A 24,126-nucleotide genomic window follows, 5' to 3' on the forward strand; every position below is an offset into this window, starting at 1 on the left:
AAAGTCTCGAGGCTCAATAACAGCAGGTGGCTTAGGTGACATTTTAATCCCTTATTACGGAGTGCAGGATTAGCCAACAGATCAAGGCTGAGTTAATTATATGAATTCATCAGAGCCTGGGCAAGAGGTAGCGTACATCCCCCTTGGGCCAAGCAACCACCAACCACCAACCCTTGCTCACACAAAGTGAAGACGAATCACATTTGGTCTATCCGGGGAAGCTAGGTAATAAGGATTTTAGTATCGCAATGCCGCCTAAGGCTGGAATTATACTACATGGTTCAAGTGACCCAATTCAGATATGGGTCATGGTAGTTGAAAGAGGGGGCAAAAGCATCCAATCGGATATCCAAAAAATTGAAGGGTTGCCAATAACTACAGTGTAAACCCGTAAACAGACAATTCAGATCTACCTTGTCGATTTGAGCCTGACGTTGAACGATTGATGATACACAGATGTCTATCCTAACAACACACCCGTGGTAAATGGAAACTGCAACAAAAGCACAGTCCAGTCTTTCGAAACTTTTTAAGCGACAGACCGCATTCAACATCCTGACAGAGTTTGTGTACCCCCACTATCCTGCACACAACCTAAAAAAATATCCCAAAACAAAGTCGCAAAGGTGTAATTATTATAACATACCGCCATTACACGCCCTCACGGTGCACAACAGGTTAGCACATCTGCCTCACAGTTCTGAGGACCGGGATTCAAATCCCGGCCCCACCTGTGTGGAGTTTTCATGTTCTCCCCGTGCCTGGGTGGGTTTTCTCCGGGCACTCCGGGTTTCCTCCCACATCCCAAAAACATGCGTGGTAGTTTGATTGATGACTCTAAATTGCCCGTAGGTGTGAATGTGAGTGCGAATGGTTGTTTGTTTCTATTTGCCCTGCGATTGGCTGGCGACCGGTTCAAGGTTTACCCCGCCTCCCGCCCGAAGATAGCTGGATAGGCTCCAGCAACCCGCGACCCTAGTGAGGATAAGCGGTAAAGAAAATGGATGGATGGATGGACCGCCATTACACTGTTAATCTCACATACCCCTGGGAGGGCCATTGCAGTTTGGGATTCCCGGGCATAGATCTAAAAATTTGCATTGTTTATTACTGTTGGCTTCTGTGTTTTCAGTGCCCATGTGTTGCTGTATGCATTTTGGACATGTGAGGGTGATTTCATGTGTTCAGTGATTGTAACAACGCAGCAATATGGGTCACTCGAGTGCCCCTTTTACACTGCTTTTCTGGTAGCCAAGCAAACATTCACGCAGCTGTTGTGGCGTCACACATTCAGATAATTAGATGCATGGTCGCAAAAGAACCGGTATCTGGGACGGTGTCATTTGCTTTCAATACAAAACGGCAGAGGCGATGAGTCTCGGGTGTTAAACTTCTGATGCTTTGTCAGAAGCTGGCAAATTTGCAGGTCAACTTAAACCGCCCATCCTGCACTAGCACGCTTCACATAACTGTGAAAGATCCACAAAAAAAACAAAAAAAAACAAGGTCAATCCATGAAAAAGACGACTTAGGTGGCCATCGTGAAAGGGACTAAAAATACAGGTAAATAGACAGCCAGTCTCATAAGCCTTGGTCAGATTTTGTACCCCAGGTTCCTACTTTGTGCTATTACCTTTCGCACAGCTGCTGTTCTGCCTCTGAAGCCGGAAACTTTGAATGTGGCTTTTGTCCACACGTTCCGTGTCTGTCTCTTTCACGCAATCCAGCAACACAGGAGAGCAGTGTAAAAGGACTTTAAAAAAAATCTGATATCGGCACTAAATCAGACTTGTGCACTTAGCAGTGTGAACCCAGCGCCAGTGAAACGATTTCTAGCATTTTCCCGTCGGGCCTTTACAAAAAAGCGTGAATCAACATCAAAACAAAGACGTCCGGCTTATTCATCCAGCAGACGTCTGGCTGTAGGGGATTGAAGTCACCCCCACCCACCTCCCTCCAGTCCATGTCTTGCTTTATTTTTGTTTCTTTGTGCCCTTTTGGCCTCCAAAACCAATATACTTCCCTCCACAGCCCCTTAATGGCTTGATCAATGCTGACAAATAGGCAGCTCATGCTGTCCTGCCTGGGAACTCACAGCTCTGCGTCTACGCTGACGCACTAAGAGAGCCCATCTCTCTCTTTCCTCATCCCTGCCATTTCCCCCACTTTTTTAAAATATATTCAACCTTCCTCGCCTCCCTTTACATTTCCCCTCCTTCATGCTCTATTTCCTTTATGTCTATACATTCTTTTTTTTTCTTTTTACCACTCTGTGGCAGTGAACCTATATTTTTCCATTATTTTGTGATGAATAAAAGTGTGCTTAAGACACAGAGGGTTGGAAAAGCAATAGTGTGGAAGAGAGGAGGTTGCTTGCATAGTTCCACTGAAGAACATTTACTGTGTGTGTACGTGTGTAGGTGTGTGTGTGCTCAGTCTTAGTGTGTCAGATTGATAACAGTGCCACAGAGAGGAAGCGGGACAAGGTCAGTGCTGGCCTTTGACCACGCTTGACCATGCTTTGTCTAAAGGCATACTCAAAGTAAACAAGGACGGATGTTTTCTTTTTTTTCATTTTTCCCGACAGTCTGAAAACATTAGAACTGTTAACTTAATGCCCAAGCATAGTGGTTCTCAAACTCTTTACATCTAAACAAAAATACATATTTCTCCAAGTGTCTTCACAATGACCAACATTAAAATACAGTAGCATTGTAGGCTCAAATGTTTATCAAAAACAAGGCAGTGTTTTTTGTTCCTAAAAAGTGATTTTGATTTGATTAAAGATTCAATAATATTGTAAACTACAGTAACATTAGGACTGGTTTCAATATTAACACTGTGTTTAAATGTAGGAAAATATAGGAAAAAAACTGTACTTCAGTAATGATTCAAATAAAATGTATGGACATGAAATTTCAATAAACATTCAACCTAATACATGTTTGAAAACAAACTAAAATAGTAAATATTGTACTCAAATGTTAATTACAACTGAACTGAACTGTTTTACCAAACTAGAAAACCTCTAATTGGTTGCTGCGGCATAGCTTGTTCCACTCTTCGCAATTTATTAATTGGCAATTAATGTGACGTCAGCAGTTTAGATTATTATTATTATTATTTATTTATTTTTATTTTTTTTTGCCAATGCTGTAATAAAAATGTAATCTGTGGATATTTGCACACCTGCTATTCTTCTTCAAGAATAACATGAACTGTCTTTTTTTGTGAACTGTTATATTAATCTTAAGGAGCTGTGATGAATCTTCTCAGCCAGTCACATTACTCATCTTAAGTTTGAAACAGCTGCGCCAATCATGGTGCTGCATGACAAATATGTGTTCTCCTTGAAGAAAAACAGTCTCCTGGGATGGAAAATGAAGAAAAAGTACATCTTTACATGGTGCCAATGGCAGCTAATGAGCCTCTCTAAGATGTATTCATCAATTGAGGTGCTTAAAGTCATCAATAATACAAAGCCTGACTGATCTATTGATTAACAAAATGCAAATGTACAGTATTACTCTGAACAATATAATTAGTCAAAAACAGTATCAGTTGCACTTTCTTGCTGCAGCTTGGGGGGAAAAAAAAGAAAAAAAACATTGAATTACGAAAAAATTCATTAAGACCTTGCAATTAGTATTTTTTTTAAATTGTCTTCAAAACTAAGTAGTAGCCTACAATTTAATGAAGACGTTTTCCCCTCCACATTTTAAAACAGTTCCCAGTTGTCTTAAAAACATGTCTGGGACATGCTTTGTCAAAATACCCCAAGGTTCAAGAATAACAGTTCACTCTACACACCCTATTTTATGTCTTGCTGAATTCAAACAGTTTTGAGGGAGCGGCACTGTCTCATGGAAGCGAGTCACTGGTCATCCCTTCTCATGTACAACGGTGAGTACAGATTTTTCACATCATGTTGACCAAATGCAAACTCGGGCCAGCTGCATGTTGAACAGCGAGTCTTAAAAAAAAAAAAAAGCAACCATGAACAGCAGCCACCACAAAGATTGTATTTTCCCCCGAGTGAAATGCACTTGTCAATTTGTGAAGTGGGTCACTACATGTGATGCATGCAGCAGCCACAACACCCAAATAACACAAATAACCCCCTTAGCACCACCACCGCCCCCATGTAAACAACTTCACCAAGCAATCAAGGATTTGCCGGTTATCAGACGCTAATGCTGTTAGCTAACACTAACCTGTGTAACCAACAAAATCCAATGCAGCTGTGCTCAACTTTTGGCTTTGACATGTGTCAAAAGTGTTTCAGAGAGTGTAGTCAGACCTTTGCTGAAAAATGGCGGAGTTTCATTCTGCCAAGCTGCCAACTTATGGCCGGAGAAATTCAAAATGTTGTTCTCACAGGCATATTACATTTACTTGGTTATCTTGTCCTGTTGGGCTTGATTGACAGCGGCCGGCAAAACAAACACTGCTGCGACGCATTACTGCTGAGCGCTGAAATTTCCAATAAAACTCTATTTTGTATCAATGTCCATGGAAAATTGAAAACCATGGTGATCGTATCCATGCAATCCGACTGCCAGACAAACAAGCTGTAGTGGGACAAAAACCTACTCGATGGGGGAAACAAACAAACTTTTCATTTTAGCATACTTTTTTTTTTTTTTAAAGCCATCACATATTTCCACGTCAATACGCCATTATCTCTTTGATCCGTCTTATTTTAATTCCCGCTGCTCGGATGTGTTTTCGTTGGAGCTGCTGGTGCCATTTACAGCCTTCAACGCTCATTAAAGGTGTTTAATGCTGAATGACTTTTCTTAAAGAGCCAATGGCACTTGATGAGATAGACAATCCTCCTTTGTGAAGGCAAATTACCACATGAAACAATGGCCCCATATTTTTGTTTTACTTGATGGTTGTTGATTATGGTGAGTATGGTTGTATGGATATTAAAATGATGGTACAGGCACAATAAACTGGGGTAGGACAGACATTCACAAATATTTCAAGTGACCTTTTTTACCTATAGAAATTGTATTCATATAATTTGCAATTTTGAGGAGAGGCAAGTTTATGCACCATTTTCAATAATTATGGTGAGTTCGAGAATAATCTACAACAGCATTTGCTGAGCTCCGGTTAGAGAACACATACATTTACTTGATAAATGGCTTTTTGATTCAGTAAAATGTTTAGTGCTACTTTTGTACTGTATATGCTGTCCATCTTATGGCAGTATATGATATATTTCTCGAAAGCGGGTCTTAAGATGAAGGTTTGTGTTTTGTAAGGATTGAGAGTATTAATCATTTTGCTCCAAATATAAATAATAGGGAAAGTAGTGGTTATTTTATCTCTTGTATAGCTACAGTCTTTGACCAATACCCTTTGTCATTTTCAGCTAAAAGATACCCATTCAACAAATCAAAATACATTTAACTAAAAATGTGCCCAGGGTATTAACACTTTATATTTGAATTTTATTTGCTTTTAGTGTTGTTTTAAAACTCTTACTTCTAAAAGGTTATAGCAGAATTTTAAAAAGTGTGCCTCATAGGCAGATCCAGGTTAAGTACCCGTGGCTCTTGATGACAACGAATAAAAACTAGTCTGAATTAGCATTAAAAAAAATCATGGGTAAATGTGCACTACTCCCAAAAAAAAAACAAAAAAAAAGAAAACGAAAAAGGCTCTCAGGATCCATTCGTCATAGTTGTTAAAAATCCACCCAGGTTTAAAATACAATTATCTCCCTCAGGGACTATCTCCCTGACAGGTAAGCTCCTAGATCGAGCAGAAGCCTCGCTGTACCAGCCCGAATTACACCTTCCATCACCCATCACTCACACATCAGGACACCCTGCCCCTCATTCCGGCGTGAAAGAAGAAACAGGGCCAGCGCAGCAGTAACGTTGCTCTCTCTCAAATTGGAGCGTGTGTTCACTGCCGCCTCCCCGCCAGGCCAGGAAGTCCGGAGAGTTTCAGTTGGCCGAGTTTGTTGGAGCAGACGGGGTTAGAATCCAAGTGATATGAAACACACGAGCAGGGCTCAGTGTGGAGTTGCAGGGAGAGGGAATGCGGTCTGACAGCTTGGCAAAATGGTGGACGGTGGAGAAATTCTGCCTATTCTTAGCTCTGAACCCCTTCTGCTATTTAATGCTGTCTGTGATGGGCTCTATTTGGGAAGGCATCAGCACTCTAAAGTCACAGACAGGAATAATTTGACAGTTCATCTGTCCAATTTTGTACTTATCCTTGTTTGCCAGTGTGTAGTCTACCCCTGGACTGGTCACCAGTCAATGGCAGGGCCCTTTCGCACAGGCTGCATGAAAGTCAGCTATATGAACTGCTGCAATACATATGGTCACTTGTGGAGTGTACTTACAGAAATTATTAAAAACACATCGTGCTGAATTTTAAATTGTTACAGACATGATCAGAAGTTAAAGAAGCCAGGCAAGTGAATACACATGTTCCAATATTATGTTTGAAATCAACTTTGTCTCATCATTTCAGTGCCACTGCCACCACACACCAGTATTACTGACTGGTTTATTGACCCTGTCCTGTCTTGTCCCAAACCGTCTGCCTAACCGAACTAGATACCTAACTATGGATGGATCGAATTCTGTCAATTGTGCCACTCCCACCCCACACCGGTAGCGCTGGTTGGTTTACTGCTCGTTTCCGATCTTATCCTGTATTAAGAAACAGCTAGGGATGGACAGAGTTTTAATTGTGTGGAATTGATTGTTGATTCATCATGTCTTGAAGCAATCGAAGCAAAATCAAGTGCAGTACTTGGCTGAAAACAGCAGAGGTGCTGTTCCTCCCGTCTCAACTGTTCGAAGAAACTATATCTCCACTCTGGCAAAAGTGTTGTACTAGAGCGGCTCCAACTACCGGAGACAAATTCCTTGTGTGTTTTGGACATACTTGGCAAATAAAGATGATTCTGATTCTGATTCTGATTCTGATTCTGAAAGTCCTCTATGAAGTATTATTTTGCTTGGCATCCGAGCAGGAGTTCAGAAAATTCAGAGAGAGAGAGTCTACAACCTAACACACTGGATTGACTCTAGTGACTGTCAACTTTGTTCAAGTTGTCAACTTGATAATACTCAATTATTGGTATTTTTTTGTGTAGTTATGTTTAATTTATTATACGTTTTGTTGGGCCTCGGTCTAATGTTTCATTTGTTTGTTACAAAAAATTTAAAATATGCAAATGAGAATAATTAAGTGAAATTGAAAATTATATTAAATATAAAAATAAGATAGAATACATTAATTAGTATTTTTCATGTATTTTTTTTCCCATAATTCCTTCAATACGATTTAATCCATCCATTTACTTTCTTTGGCACTTGGCTTGCCACCAGTCCAGGGTGTGGTTCATCCTCACACCTATGGACAATTTAACATGTTTTGGAATGTCTGAGAAAAACCCACACAAGCAATAGAGGAACATGTGAATTCTACACAGAAATTCCTGAGCTGAGATTTGAACGAAGAACATCAGAACTGCAAAGTAAATGTCCTAACCTCTAGGCCACTATGCTGCCTAATATCAAATAACACTATACAATAAGAAAGTCAGTGATTTGTTGTTGTCATGGCAATAAGAAAGATGCCCCGCTCATACAAGCCAGTGAGGCTTGACTTTACTTAAAGTTTTTACTTTAAGGTCAAATTACTACATGCCATTGCGATGAATGTCACATACAGCTCGCGCTATTCCCTCGTGATGCAGTGCATCTCCTTGTTTTTGTTTTTGTTGTTTTAAATTTTTTTTTTTTGGGGGTGGGGGTTGTAATCTACTTCTCATTCCACATAATTGCCCCCCAGGGAGGAGCGTTGACATTTATCTCTCGCTATCTCTGAGAAGCTCCGCCCGCTTTGGCACTGTCATCCCATCCAATTGGGTTTGCGGGACCGCAGGGCTAGCCCACGCTCATAAAGCTCCTATCTTAGCCTAAATTTGGCTCGATGTGAGGTGGGGCACCCTGAGACAGAAAGCGAATGAGAAATTGAGCCATCTTGTTATCCTCTGTTCCATAAAGTCTCTTTTCTTTCTTGGACTGGAAATAGATTGTCGTGGATGTCCATGCACCCAATGGCCAGGCTGCTATATTACCTTTACTGTCCCATTTTTGCCTCCCTATCTCCTCCCTCACTAGCGGAGGGGTGACGATTGGACAAGGAGCGATAAGACTAACAAATTAGTCAAAGTGACAGAGAGTTTTATGAGGTCTGCTCTTGTGAGGGGACTGCTCACCCTTCCCCCCCGTCTCTTGCTCGTTGTCGCGGGGGACGCCTAACCAGGGCGCGTGCAGGAAGTATTCAGAGAAGGATGTAAAAGCCAGAACACTAAACACGAGGAAGTAAGATTAAAGATCCAAGATTAGAGGAAGAAATCACGGTTACGAGAAGCTTGGGGATCAGGGAACAATGAAAAAGTTTAACTTGTAAGTTCTCGTTTCTGTTTAGTTTTAGGATTCTGAAGTGAGATGAGGAGTAAATTAGTTTGCATTATAGGGGTGGGACCAAGTGCAATGATATTATTTCTTCTTGCAATACATTTGGATACTGTTGCAAGGCAGTAAAATTGTTGCGAAAACTATGATGAAATACACTCCTGTCTTGCCAAAAACTGCGAACTGGATCAGATGTGACTACGCCATTTCATAAGCAAGGGACGCCCCCAATGGGATTAGCTTGGACTTTGCCATAGCTTCAGATTTATCGCAAATGGACAACACAACATATACTGATGAAGGCTTACTATAAGGGATTTTAGGGATTAGTTTAGAAGAATACTGCCATACATCACTGGTACGTATACGGTTCGAGGTAGCGCGCTATACTTTTCCATAGTATTATTCATGTGATTGTTTGATGTTTACGGTCTAGATGTGTTTCCATGCAAATAGTTACTGTGATTATGACTTTACTGTGATTATGACTTTACTATTGCGTGAGTGATATACTTTGGTACGGGCTACATCTCCCTCATTGGAACAGAAACAGAGGACCCCCATTTTGTTAACTTTTACACAATTTTTTTCAGAAAAGAGACACTGATAACCTGTCTCCGACTGGTGTCATTTATTATGTAAATGTGCAAAGCCGCGACAGCTGTGTGAGTGTTTACCGACATTGCAATATCCCGCTTTGGTGAGCTCAGTCCGAAAGACACAAGCTAGGCCACTGTAACACCTCCCATGTGAAATTGTGGCGAAAGGCAGTATGAATGGGAGTGATGTCTATCCAATCAACTTTGCGTCTATTTTAGTTACTTATTGTACAACGACTCATTTCCAATGTGCTCTTTCCAACATTTGGTTTGTTTACAGATCAGCTGTTTTGTGCAACAAATCAGATGCCAAATAATTTCTATTTCCAATAAAACCTCTCCTATTATCATCATTAAATACTGTATCATTGCTTTTAATGAAAATCCAGTATCTCCATTTTATAATTTTGACTTCATCATTTTGAAATTCTTCACCTGTTAAAAGCAAGTAGCCAAACAACCAATGAAAACATGTTTTATAACCTCATGTTAGTCCTTCAAAACACCTACTTTAGCCATTCACTTTGTAATTTTAGTCACTTTGACTGTGACAAAAGAACATCACATTTGTTACTTTTGTGCACTTTGATATATAGATATATAGTATTGAACTCCATGGTTCTGTACAATTAATTACAAAATGCTTTTTTTTAATAGTATGTTGATTCCAAAGAATCCCTGTATCATAATGCTGTTCTTACTACAGATTCATTACCAAGTAAAAGTCAAGTGTGGGTTGCTGCTTATACAGTATGAACTGTATATGAGATCTGCATGCATACTAATCAAGAGAAAAGGAAATCAATAAACATCCACTCCAGTGAATACTTCCATATTGCAGAAGCTTAGGTTAACCGACACAAGCCCTGCACATAAACGCAAAGCCATAACAATAACCTGGCACCTCCCCGGGTGCATCTATCACTTCACAAGGCCACAGTGCACATATTTCTGAGGCGAGCTTTGTGAAACGACCACAGCAGTTTAAAGAGAATGGAAAGAATAATAAATGTAAAGCACTGATGTATCATGCACCTGTCAGATGTACATGTAAGCGTATATGTCCTGTTATGTCCCCCTCATATACCTCGAAACTGAGCGATTATATCACCCATACATGCATCCGTGTTGATGTAGTAGACACTAATACGCCCCTTTTGGCAATTTAATTAGCAAAACAAATGTACTGTACTTCAATTCACATTAATACACCAAATATTTTATAGTCCAACAACACCTCTGACAATAACATTTAACATCTCTGTCAAACTGAATGCTTAACACTTGTGACCCCCTTTCAAAAGGGGGGTTTATGACAGTTTATGCATCTATTTCGTCTTAGCCCTTGTACATTCACTTAGAATCCTAAGTAGTTTGGGTGCTTCCAACAATGCAAAAATTGGGTCTGTCGGATTGGGGCAGTCGTGTAAGATCTTAATAAATTAAGGAATGAAATCAAAGAAAGTGTTGACTGAAGGAAAATGTACATGTGCATGGAAATGACCTGAGATGGTATGGTATGCTAATTAAAGTCAATAGGTAACTCTTCAACATTGCTAATGGCTAAATACAAAAATACTTATAAATACACTGTATATACACTGGCAGAATATGCATACACTTTTGCAAAAGTATAAATATTAAGAAGAGAAGAAAAAAAACTTATTTTCCGCATCATAAAATATGGTTTAGGATTGAGACACAGACTCCTATTAGACACTGATGGTAGCGCAGATTGGCCTCATCCAAGTCCTGTAGTGGACCTGCCATATGGCCTCGAAAACAAGAGCATCCTATCCTCACAACAAAGGCTGTATGTCATTGCTGCGTCCTCACAAGAATAAGAAGACCAGTACACACACACCACACGAATGATAAAGCGAGACTATGTTATTTTAGACCCCATGGCCGGAAGGTTTCACTTCACAGCATGAAATTTGGTAGGCATTTCTATAATGAGTGAACCCATGTCGAGAATACACAGGAACATCTGAGGAAGTTGGCTATTTTGGTTTGATTTTAGGATAATTTTGGCAATTTTCAGGTGTCCTTCAAAAGCAAACTTGTCTGAGAGGTTTTGTCTGATTGAATTTAAACCATGTACTGGGCAGATAGATGGCAACTTTCAGCATTGTGTAAGGGCGCAGCATGTCAGCTCCAAATTTTATTGACTCAGTTCTACAAGTTTAAAGTTTAACTAAACTTCTTGTGTGTGTTGGCCCCAGAAGAGATTCATTGGTGTCCCCATCTGGCAGAAATGCATACATGTAATGGCTCAGCTACCCTTCCGCCGCTTTCCTTCAAACTGGTGTTCTCACATCAATCTGTCCGTCTGACGTAAAAGTCGGTTTACCGTCGCTTGCAGCTTTAATTACATTTCAAGTGAATAAACTTTGCTGCCATGCTCAGCCCACACACAATGACAAAATGTATGTTAATGTCATTCATCTATCTAATATATTAAAATTTGGTAGCAATCAGACATCAGAATATCTTGGACAAGTTTGTTTTTGAAGGACCCCAGAACCCTAAAATGGCTGCTTCAAACCAAAATGGCAGACTTCCTGTATCTTTTTTGGCATGGATTTGTTAGACTCCTGATAGATATGCCTACCAACTTTGATGTTGCCAAATGAAACTAGCTTCAAGGGAATTTTCTTAAGATTCCACAAGGAGTACTGGACCAAATTTTGGGAATCAGGCTGTGACCACAACCAAATAGGAACATTTTTACCAAGTTGCAAAATTTGGTGCGTTTTTGAGTATGCTCAGACCCTTATAAAAACACCCTTGCCATTCACATACTGTAGCTAATATCTTGAAAAGCATAAGCACACACACACCAGCAAAGCCAGGCAAGTGTGTCTCAAGACCAGACTCGGCGCAGACGGCTATTTTGGAAAATGATCACATCAATCGAAATGATAGATAAAGGAGTGGGGGCAATTGATAAAGTGCCACAATTATTTGGAAGATAAATGGCTGAATTTGCTTTTGAAATTGGACTGGATCTCGAGCGCAATGGAACAGAACTCATCATCATCAATGAGGCTGCTGTTAGATTGCTTTCTGTCACAGGCCAATACGGCCGATTGGATCCATCTGCCAAAGAGGATCAAATGGACGCGTTCGCGCAACATCAGGGGCTGATGTATAGTGACCACGTGTAGAACATATCACGCTGCAAATGAACCATACATCACTGTGCGAGCTGTAGTGTGCGTGCGTGTGTGTGTGTGTGTGTGTGTGTGTGTGTTTGTGTTTAACAGTTGACACTGTGTCTAACTATGTTCAGTAGGAATGATGAAGAGTATACAAACAGAACATGCAGAGCAATGATGGAATGTTGTGTATAAAATGATTGCAACAACGACGTAGAGCTCAAATTAGTACATTCACTTCTGTAATCACACTAGGCCATTTGATTTCATGCAGTGTGGTGTTACTGCAATTTTACTTTCAATTGTTTACAGTGCTTGTGCATGCTGTGGACTTTTACTTTGTGGATTATTTCTAGTCGTTCTGTTTATTTCGAATGTGCATGATGTGGTTTTCTTGAATAGCTGGAAGAGGAACGACCACATTAATTTTAGACATGTACGTTGTAAACTTGCATGTGATCTGGATTTTTTTGACTGGATTTTTCATAGCCGCTCAGCAGGTACTAGTTACCATGAAAAACTCACAAAGCAGCCATTACATTAATATTTTGGACATAAATTGTGTGTGGGAATCTACCCCTATGTGCCTTGGCCTTTTTTTAAAAATTTATTTTGTGGATTATTTCTAATTGATCTACTGGGTATACCGTATCTATATTACGCAGTGGTGGTGGAATAACATGAATAACTGGCAAAAAGTGCAATCACATTAATTATATGACACGCACAAGTGGTGTGGACTTTTTGACTCTATGGATTATTTCTAGACATTCTGATGGTTTCTATTCAGCATGTTGCCCGTTAATTCAACTAACTGGCAAGAGGAACAATTGCATTAATTACAGGATATGACACATACGTGAGTTGTGGGCCTCCATGTGTCCATGAGTGCCTTGGACTTTGTTTTAGTTTGTGTATTATTCCTAGCTGCTCTCGCTCTATTGTGTAGGGTGGCAGTTATCATAAATAACTAGCAAAAGGAGTGATCAGATGAATTATATGACAAAGAAATAATGCACGTGCCGGTTGCTGCCATGGATATTTTTTGACTGTGCATTATTTTTAACCATTCTGTTTATTATCATGAGAAACTGGTAGAAGAGGATTCACATTCATTTTATGACATGCACAGTGACCGCATCATGGACCTTTGTGAATATTTCTAGTTGTTCAATGTCTTTCTATTATGCAATGTGCCAGTTATCACGAATTACTTGCAAAGAAAGATTGCCATGACATGTCTACATTTATTTATTGGAATATGCCATGGGCCAATGCAAAACATTTCTACGGTCGCTCATGGCCCTTGGCCTGAACTTTGGACATCGCTAATTTAAAGGAACATTTGAAAATATTCAACTCCTAAAAACCTTGGCACATTGCATCACATTGCATAATTCATTTAGTTTATAAATCTGCTTGAGCCTTTTTACACTGCATATTGATGAAGTGGCGAACACAGCCTGAATAGTCTATGCACTTAAAAATGGCCTTCGATTGAACCAAAAGTGCATATTTGGCTGCATTGCTATCAGTAAAGGAGTATTATTATCTGTTAACACACGCACACATGCACGCACGCACGCACACTTTCACTGCTGTGGTGCAGAATGTCAAGGGGAAGCTCGGAGGGTCCCACACTGTCAGAGATACGAGACCACACAGTGCCACTGGTCCACCTGCTGTGACAGCTAATTAGGCCCCGGTCAGGATTGCAGGCCTGTCTTGGGCATTGGCGTAGCTCACGGTGGAAGGGCATCACGGGTTAGCTAGCATGGCGAAGCTGATGAGGTTTGCGATGTTGTCTATTGGCGCGCTTGACCCCGGGACTACACGCATGACATGGCGGCGCGCTCTCGTCTTTGTTAGACGACCCTTCTGTCATTAATTACGCTCGGGCAACTACTATTAGCACTTCATTCAGGCTAATCAACAAGCCGGGGCATAAGCACTTGTAACAAGAGGCGGCAGCAGTTGTTTGTGAATATTAACACTTTCTTGACCATACCATAATACCTCATAGACGCCTCTCGAAAAGTTAGGGATACTCAGCTTTTGGGTGAAATTTCATGATGAATCTAAAATGCACTACAGCCTTTACAGGTGAACTTAATTTGACATTCTCAAAACTTTTGAATGCACGTCCAACTGTTCCATGTTTTCATTACTTTTTGCTGTTCTCTCACAAGGAGCTGAATGACAAATTTCTCAAATGCTGTTTGATCTATGAATTGACCAATGATTTCCTGACTCAATAAGAATGGGTATTTACAGTCCTCTCCATCATCATCATGAGACCAAGATGACACCTTAAGTTAGCAATTGATCAACAGTACCTTCAAACAGGCTTAAAACTGGATGTTCTCAGAGGCAAGTGGCCACAAGTGTTATAGATTGTCATCAACAGGTTGCAAAAGAGATACAGAGATTGAAAGAGTAACAGAAATGCTTGGAAGTGGACATCCTTGGAAATGTATTAGTTAACTGGAATGCTCAAAAACATTTCGAACAAAAAATCATTAGTACTGCACAATTAAATTCGACTGAAAAGCTGTTGATGTGCCTCCGTAGATGCTGCTGTTTTGATTAGCAAATGGGTTCATGCAGTCTTAGAGATTGGAGATTGAATTTCTGTGTCTTTGAATAGATCCCCCAAAAGAAATTGTGACCTACTATTCTTAAAAAACTGGTGCCTTAACTATTGCTCAGTTCACTCCCAGTGGACACAGACAACATAAATAGAAAGTGCACTCGGAAAAGGGCGTGATGTATTTTGGGCAAGTTAATGTGGAAATTGGATGAAACAGCATGCAGTTCTGTTGTTTCATCCTTGGTAGTGTTTCTTTGAGCGTTTGTGACTCATATTCAACTAAAGGAAGGGGCACAAAGAGGTTGACGAGAAGGAGCACAGCCCCTTGATGGAATCCACAGTGGGCACCTGAAACAATATGCAATACCCTTAGTGTCTTTAAGGCCCGTCTCTGATTTTGCCTTGCAGGTGCGAGCACCCCGTGTGGTACACAACCCAGATTAGCTTCCGATAATGTATAAACAGCACTATACATGCTCCATATCTACATTTATGCTAATATATGTAAGCTACATGCTCTCTGTTAAACCTGTTCAAAACAGTACAACAATCCCCCCGCAATCCCTGGGGATAGGAAACAAGCGATGTCATAAAATTAAAAATTAAAGGAACAGGAGTAAATGACAACACGCCATATTACAATTACATATCTTAATAGTTTAGACTGTACATATACCAAAAATGACAATATCATTTAAAACTCATTTTATAACATCCATCCATCCATTTTCAACACCTCTTATCCTGGTTAGGGTCGCGGGGCACTGGAGCCTATCCCAGCTGACTTCGGGCGAAAGGCGGACTACACCCTGAACTGGTCGCCAGTCAGTCACAGGGCACATATAGACACGGACAACCATTCGCACTCACATTCACACCGTCACTGAGTGGGAACTGATCCCACGCTGCCCTCACCAAAGTCAGGCGAGTGTACCACTACACCATCACTAACTATTTTATAACATTACCCTGAAAAATATATGGCTTAAAGATGATTTGCTTTCAAAAAAAATGCCCTCCTCTGTGTTGATGTGCAGATGTCTTTCCACATTGGGAGAGGTCTGCACTAATTAACAAAATTTCTTCAGGAGCTCTGTTAGATGGATACTATCTAAAAAAAAAGACACCAAACTGAGTGGTGCCAATCAATAACAAAGTGTATTCAAATTAGTATCTCTATCCTGAATGCAATTACAAATAAGTAACTGTATTAACAAGTAAATAAAGTACAACCGCATTTACGGCTGAAAGTGGCTTTATGACTGATAATCACCTGGGGCATTAATCATTTACCCGGTATGAACAATGTTGAAAATGAGCACAATGGGCGAGAAAATGGTGAACAAAGCAGCAGAGGAAACTTGTGCTGGGGCTCACGTGTGCTGTTTCGACTTGACTGGGAATGCACCATCCCGGCCAATTACAACATCCCAAAACTTGTGCTCAGGGCAGCCGGAGGCCCTCTCTGTTCTTTACTTATTAATCCCCATGCAGCCCCACGCTGTATAGTGTCATGTTTGACTGTCCATGGTGAAAAATTCATGTCATCTTATCCGCTGTATTCCCTGATCTGACTGGCTTACCTTCCCTGTGTAACTGTTGCTGACCGGTATGCTGGATTTTCTTGTTGGCAGAAAATGTAATTTAGACAGCCATGCATGCACCGCTGCTCCCGGTGTGAAACAAGACTTGAGAGTTCTCGGGATAATGAAGCCTAGTTGGTACGTGTTTTTTGGTGCCTGTGCAGCTCTGCGATCATGTGAGTGCCTCTTAAATATTTTTTGAACTACTTTGGCAAAATAAGTCACAGGCTATCTGATGAGATCCAAGGTAAGAGTTGTGACAATAAATTTCATAATGCTCAGTTTTCATTGGCATTGTCAAAGATGGCAATATAACACCAAATGTTTTAATTTAAGACCTAACTTTTTATTGGAAATAGTTTTTCCTTCTAATGTAGCTAAATAAAATAACCAAAATATAGAATTGTAAAAAGAAGTTAACCAATGTTGTTGTCAAAACCTACGAACAATAACACGTATGGAAATGCTAGAGTTGTACTCAGTAAAACCTCTTTCACTCAGAGCGCACACAGAAGTGCTATATCAAAGCATTTTCTTTTTACACAGAACCCAGCAAAGGTGGGACATTGTCGCAAATGTGTGTGCTTTTACACAGCTACACAGCACCTCACAATCTGATTATTATTATCATCTGCAACATCTGGTTTGATAGTATAACAACAGCTTCAACACAACAGGACGGCACAAATGAATGGCAGGTGTTGAACTTCGGACACTTGGAATACCGTTCCACACAGACTTTGTCCAACTTCCCTCACCGCTCCCATATGACAGTTGAAGGCAGAAAAATGCGGGTCCACTTCCTCCCTTTAATTCCGTGTCGGTGCAAGATGTATAGAACGGTGATGCTGAAAAATGTGGGGAAAATGCCTTCTCTTCAGTGTAAGGAGCCTTTTTTTCTATGCCAACATTCTTTTTCCCCTCAAACTCTGTGTGACTCCTTCTTTGTAGCATAAGTGGCGCAAATAGTCACAAAAATCGAAAAGAAGCATAAAATACATGCGCCGTTAATTATCATTGAATTGATTGGTCATGTCACTCATGACAGCGGTTTGAAGTCCAAAATTTTGTAAAACTTTGGAGCTGTTTTTTTTATCCCAAAAACATTTTGGTGGGATTCCGTAAGGAGGCTTTGACTTCCAAGGTTCCAGACTGGAAGGCATGGTGGCTTAGTGGCCTAGTGGTTAGCACGTTTGCCACACAGTCAAGACGTCCCATGTTTGAAGAACCGGGATTTTGTCTGGGTACTACGGTTTCCTCCCAGGTTTAAAAAATGTGCGTGGTAGGTTTAATTGAAGATTGACCAAGTTAAAATGTGAGTGTGAATGGTTGTGTAAATGTGCCCTGTGAGTGACTTGCAACCAGTTCAGGATGTACACTGCCTCTCACCCAAAGTCACCCGCGACCCTAATGACAACACGTGCGATAGAAAATGGATGGATGAAGGTTCCACAGTATTTTACAGTATTTGACTGTGTCAATCAAAACCCTACTTAATTTGAATTCTGGATTGGATCTCATTAGTTTGTGTTTGTACACTAACATACTTACCTCTGTTTGGTTTGTTTTAGTTTGTTGGCTCATTTGTAAGCCTGAATACAAACAAACAAGCAAACACATTCAATATCATGTAATTCATGTCAAGAGTGCTTTGGTATGAAAAGGGTTAACTGACTACTTCCTAGCTCTTATCGATGCTTGTAATTGGATAAGGAGAGCAAAAGTGAGCAATTGAGAAAAAGGGAACGGGGGGAGAAAATGTATTTGCGTGTAGGGAGGGAGGGGGGTCCAAGTGGGCCTGCTAAACGAGTGGCTGCTCATGCAAATGAATGCTAATTTATGCATACATGGCAGCGGCGGCGCCCGAGGCGGCTTTGATTGGCAGTTGCAGGTCTGTGTGTGTGTGTGTGTGTGTGTGTGTGTGCTGAGGAGGGACGCTTGGCTGTGGAGTTGGGCATGGTTGCCCTCCCTTCAGCACTTTCAAAAACTCATTTCCCAACACCATCCATATTGTGTAAGCTGTGGATCCAGCAGCAGTAGCACACATTCTCGCCCGTCCGGCAGACTGCTTCTAGAGAGCAAGCAGCGGTGCGCCCCTTTTCCAAAAACACAAAAAATCCACACATGCGCACAAAAGCTCAGCCGCCTCCAATTCCTCCTTGGCTGGAAGCAGCCGGGGGCATCGTCATAAAATCAATCCTGCTCTTGCCTTGGTTCTACGCATGTCCAGTGTATGTGTGTGAGGGTGTGTTAGCATCGTCCTGGGATTGTTTATGTTGATTCTTGGTGGGTGTTTGTGAGTGTCAGTACAAAGCAAGCATCCATGCAATGCTGCCTCTTTCGCCGCGATCGGTAATGGTCACGACCGCCCATTACTTGAGGAAATGGGGAGAACAGGCTAAATGAAGAGAACTTGTGGTATGGTATCATTTTAGTTTTTATGAAGTCCTCAGAGGGCCATTCTGAATTTATGAAAAAAATATGATGCAACAATGTTTATTATTGTATGTTATGAGTATGAACATTTGTGGGTTACTGTATTTCCTCAAATAGATGACGTGACCCAATTACTTGCTGGGTATTGCACTTCGAGTGGTCATCTACTGAAGACAAATAAAAACCTTCCTCAAAAATACTTTTCTTTTTTCCCCATTAACAAAAAAAAATAAACTATGTTGCTAACCAAAACATGAGTATGTCACAATATCTGTCTGGGATCTGCAAGTACAATACCGTATTTCTTCAAGTAGGGCCATTTTTTAACTTGGTTCAGAGACTTCATTGTTCACAGAAGGACATCACAGAAGAATGAACTGTTGGACCAATTTGAATTATGTTGCCAACTAAAACAGCAGCACCTATCAAAGATTTGGCACAGGCTTGTAGAGATGATAGGTCACAATATCTTTGTGGGAATCCAACATTTAATACAAATAATATCTTCAAATCATGGCCCGTCCTCTAATCGACTCAATATGTCCCAGTCTCCAAGTGCGTCAGCCATGTAAGGCAAGCCACGTGAGTTCGCATCATTCATTCTCGCTGGCGTCTATATTCCGCCTCAAGCTAACACGAACGCCGCATTGCTAACGCTCGCCGATCAAGTCAACGAAATTGAAAAAAAACACCCCGACTCACCCCTCATTATTCTCGGGGACTTTAACAAAGCTAAACTCAACCACGAACTCCCTAAATACAAGCAGCACATCGACTGTCCTACCAGGGAAAATAATACTTTAGACCACTGCTACACCACGGTAAAAAACGCATACCGTGCTATACCTCGTGCAGCCTTGGGCTCGTCTGATCACTGCTTAATTCACTTAATACCGACGTACAGGCAAGAACTTAAATGTGCGAAGCCTACAGTGAAAACAGTCAAAAAGTGGACAAATGAAGCCAAGATGGAACTTCAAAGCTGCTTAGACTGCACAGACTGGAGTGTCTTTGAAAATTCAACTGGCAGCCTGGATGAATATACGGACACTGTCACATCCTATATCAGTTTCTGTGAAGAGGTCTGTGTTCCAACAAAATCATTTCGCACATTCAACAACAATAAGCCGTGGTTCACTGCTAAACTTAAGCAGCTTCGCCAAGCTAAGGAGGACGCATATCAGAGCGGGGACAGGGCCCTGTATAATCGAGCTAGAAACCAGCTGACCAAAGAAATTAACATTGCAAAGAGGATCTATACAGCAAAGTTGGAAAAACAGTTTAGCGCAAACGACTCTAAATCAGTCTGGCATGCATTCCAGTCGCTGACTAATCCCCCCAAGCTGAGAACAATAGCACACTAGGCAACGACTTGAATACCTTCTACTGCAGATTTGAAAAGGACAGTTTCACACCACACACCAACCCGGCCGCACCCGCGACCACAATCACACCTCTGACCTCTGCGTTAACCATCCATGAACAGGATGTGAGACGCATCTTCAAACAACAAAAGATTAACAAAGCGGCAGGCCCGGACCACGTGTCTCCATCCTGCCTCAAAGTCTGCGCGGACCAGCTTGCGCCAGTCTTCACTCAGATCTTCAACAGATCACTGGAAATGTGCGAAGTTCCATCCTGCTTCAAACGCTCCACCATCATCCCAGTCCCCAAGAAACCTGCAATCTCGGGTCTGAATGACTACAGGCCTGTCGCTTTGACATCTGTGGTCATGAAGTCCTTTGAACGTCTTGTGCTGGACCACCTCAAGAGTGTCACAGGTCCCCTGCTGGACCCCCTGCAGTTTGCCTACCAAGCGAACAGATCTGCGGATGATGCAGTCAGCATGGGACTGCACTTCATCCTAGAACACCTCGACAGTCCAGGGACCTACGCGAGGATCCTGTTCGTGGACTTCAGCTTAGCGTTCAACACCATCATCCCTGAACTCCTTTCATCCAAGCTTCTCCAGCTCAGCGTCTCACCTGCCATCTGCCAGTGGATTTACAGCTTTCTGACGGGCAGGACACAGCAGGTCAGGCTGGGGGAGGCCACCTCATCCACACGCAGCATCAGCACTGGGGCGCCCCAAGGTTGTGTCCTCTCTCCGCTGCTCTTCTCTCTCTACACGAACGACTGCACCTCAGCGAACCCGACTGTCAAACTCCTGAAGTTTGCAGATGACACCACTGTCATCGGCCTCATCAAGGACGGTGACGAGTCTGCATATCGACAGGAAGCGGAGCGGCTGGAGCTGTGGTGCGGCCGACACAACCTGGAGCTGAACACGCTCAAGACTGTAGAGATGATCGTGGACTTCAGGAGGCATCCTTCGCCACAGCTGCCCCTCACGCTGTCCAGCTGCCTTGTGTCAACCGTCGAGACCTTCAAGTTCCTGGGAATTACAATCTCCCAGGACCTGAAGTGGGCGACCAACATCAACTCCGTCCTCAAAAAGGCCCAGCAGAGGATGTACTTCCTGCGGCTTCTGAGAAAGCATGGCCTGCCACCGGAGCTGCTGAGACAGTTCTACACAGCGGTCATCGAATCAGTCCTGTGTTCTTCCATCACAGTCTGGTTTGGTGCTGCTACAAAAAAGGACAAACTCCGACTGCAACGGACAATCAAAACTGCTGAAAGGATTGTCGGTACCCCCCCTACCCACCCTTGAGGACTTGCACGCTGCCAGAACTAAGACAAGGGCGTGCAAAATCCTCTCGGACCCTCCCCACCCTGGTCACCAGCTCTTCCAGCTCCTTCCCTCAGGTAGGCGCTACCGATCAATGCAAACTAGAACTAGTAGACATTCCAACAGCTTCTTCCCTCTTGCAATCAACTTCTTGAACAGCTAACTTACAATTCCATTACAACAAGCTGGCAATTTTTTGACTTGAGTTCGTTGTCACATTTCTGTATTATGTATTACTCGTGCACTCACTGTAGTTGTCTCGCCGTGCTGCACTATTTGCATATAGTGGCCACTCATGCCAGAGTAGCATCTGCTCCATTTGCACACTGATTGAGGAGTATCTGTAACATTTGCACAACCATTGTCCCAGATTATCGCAGTACTCGTCACTTTAAACCGCATACACTCCTTGAAGTCTCAGTGCCCTTTGCACAATGGTCATTGCACCGGACTATTGCGATATTAGCCATTCGAACTGAGGACTCTGCATCTTTTTGCACAATTGTTGTTTGTTGTTGTTTTTTGTCAATGTCTTTATGTCTCCAAAGTGTTCTGTAAATTGACTGTCTGTTGTACTAGAGCGGCTCCAACTACCGGAGACAAATTCCTTGTGTGTTTTGGACATACTTGGCAAATAAAGATGATTCTGATTCTGATTCTGATTCTGATATAGGCCTCCCTCAAATAGACGTCTCCCCCCCACCCCCCACCCCCCAATCAGGAACTAAAACAGTAACTGTAATCATCTCTGTTCTTAGGTAGTTTATAACTGTTGAACCCATCTGAGCTAATTTGAATGTCATTACTAACCAAAACAGCAGCACCCTCCTAAGCATGTAAACAGTCTCTCAAGTGAATCAAAGTATGGAATCTTTCCGCATGCTGTAAAAGAGTTCACTTCGCAGTATTAGGTTATGTGGGCATCTTAAAAGCTGTTCCAGTAGACTCTTACATGTGGTGACTCCACACCCATGACTATTTGCAGAAACACGGTATTCTGTGTGTAAAAAAACAACATGGAGGACTTCCACATATTGGAATTGAAACATCTGCGCGCCAAAGATTCAGCATCCAACTCCTTGGTGGTGTGAACAATTGCCCTGGGTTGCTGATGGATCGCCAGGAGCTACGTTAGCTTTTTCCGGGCTGCCTTCCCCCACTTTTAGTAATTTGTCTAAACGTTGACATAATCTGCATATTGAATTGCATTTGAAATGTTACACATATTTTGCAATAATGTAATAAAAGATGTACGGTTATCACTTCAGCTGTGACAGACGGGTTGGAATGGGGTGTGTGGGTTTGATATGCATATTTCAAAACGTGCAAAGGGGAAGCATCACGTCTCTGGTTACTGTGCCATACTGTGCCACAACACATTATGTTGGACGAGATCATTGGGTGGAATGCATCCAATTTTCAATTAACTGCTCTGAAAATTGTTATTTATTTACTACAAATGTATTTTTGTTCATTTATTTATGCCACTGACATAGTGACATGCAGAAATATTAAATGCTCTTCCACTACTATTGCATACCATCATGATTTTAGTATTTATACTTATGGTGACATTTTTGTTTGGTAGTCTCATGAGATTTTTCTAATGTAAAATGTATCCCTTGGCTCAATAAAGGCTGGGAAACACAGGCTTAGACGAGTGAAGACAACATGGAAGAACACTAGGGGCGACTCGCTGTCGTATTTTTGGCTCTTTTTTTTTTTTTAAAGAAAGCAGAATGGTGTAAATAAGCATACAGTTTCAATCTTCTCTACAATGAGAATCCATTTGTGCTCCCCAGGTGTGACAAACAAAAGGTTGAGCTCCAAACGCGTCTAAATGGTTTTGCTTTATTTCATATTGAGATTGGAGGGGATGGGGGAGGTGGGGCGGTGTCTGTGAAAACGTGATGCGCCGTCGATGCCAAGTGAATAATTTTGCTGCAGAGTGTATAATGACAAACGCGTTCTGCTTTGGCATGAGCGGAGAAAAAAAAATAAAACTCTGGTGTTGGAGGGGGTGGGGGGGTCATGTGAGTACAGGGACAAGACAAGCATGGCTGCACATTGGAGTGTAATGTTTATTGCACACATGCATGAGTGGTGTTGCACGCTCATGTCGAGGAATAAAATAAACAGTGTCGGCAAAACCTCACCACAACAGAATCTATCCAAGAGGCAGCGTAAAATGAACAGTATCTGTATTCCCATTTTCTTTTCCCTCTATCGGCCTGGAGGCTCACGTGAATGAGTAATAGACAGAGTAATGGCTTCATCCTCGACCAGATAAATTTGTTTTTCTTTCCCTATGCTTTGCAAATATGTAATAAATGTACAAGGAAGATGTAGAGCAGCTACCCTATTATGCTGGCATTCATGAATTTATGTTTACATTATCAACACGTCCCATTGTTCTGCACACACAAACAGTCTTTCCTTGAGGTGAAATTTAAAGTTGGCAGGCACACCACAATGTGACGATGTTGAGTTTGAAGGAGCAGAATTATTTATCCATATATTCATGTCAATTGTGGGCACTTATGTGTCTCTTAAGAATGGGAACTTCATCAGATACTAAATGTTTGCTGAGCTGAGTTATTAGAATTTAG

General features: G+C 41.7%; 1 protein-coding gene across 10 annotated transcripts in view; it reads right to left on the reverse strand.

Moving 5' to 3' along the window:
• The window catches only part of celf6 (CUGBP Elav-like family member 6), a 245,313-nt gene that overhangs the window by 99,421 nt on the left and 121,766 nt on the right, over positions 1 to 24,126 (reverse strand). The gene's annotated exons all lie outside the window — the stretch shown is intronic.

This window comes from Phyllopteryx taeniolatus, chromosome 2, assembly GCF_024500385.1.
Source record: "Phyllopteryx taeniolatus isolate TA_2022b chromosome 2, UOR_Ptae_1.2, whole genome shotgun sequence".
Taxonomy (NCBI): domain Eukaryota; kingdom Metazoa; phylum Chordata; class Actinopteri; order Syngnathiformes; family Syngnathidae; genus Phyllopteryx; species Phyllopteryx taeniolatus.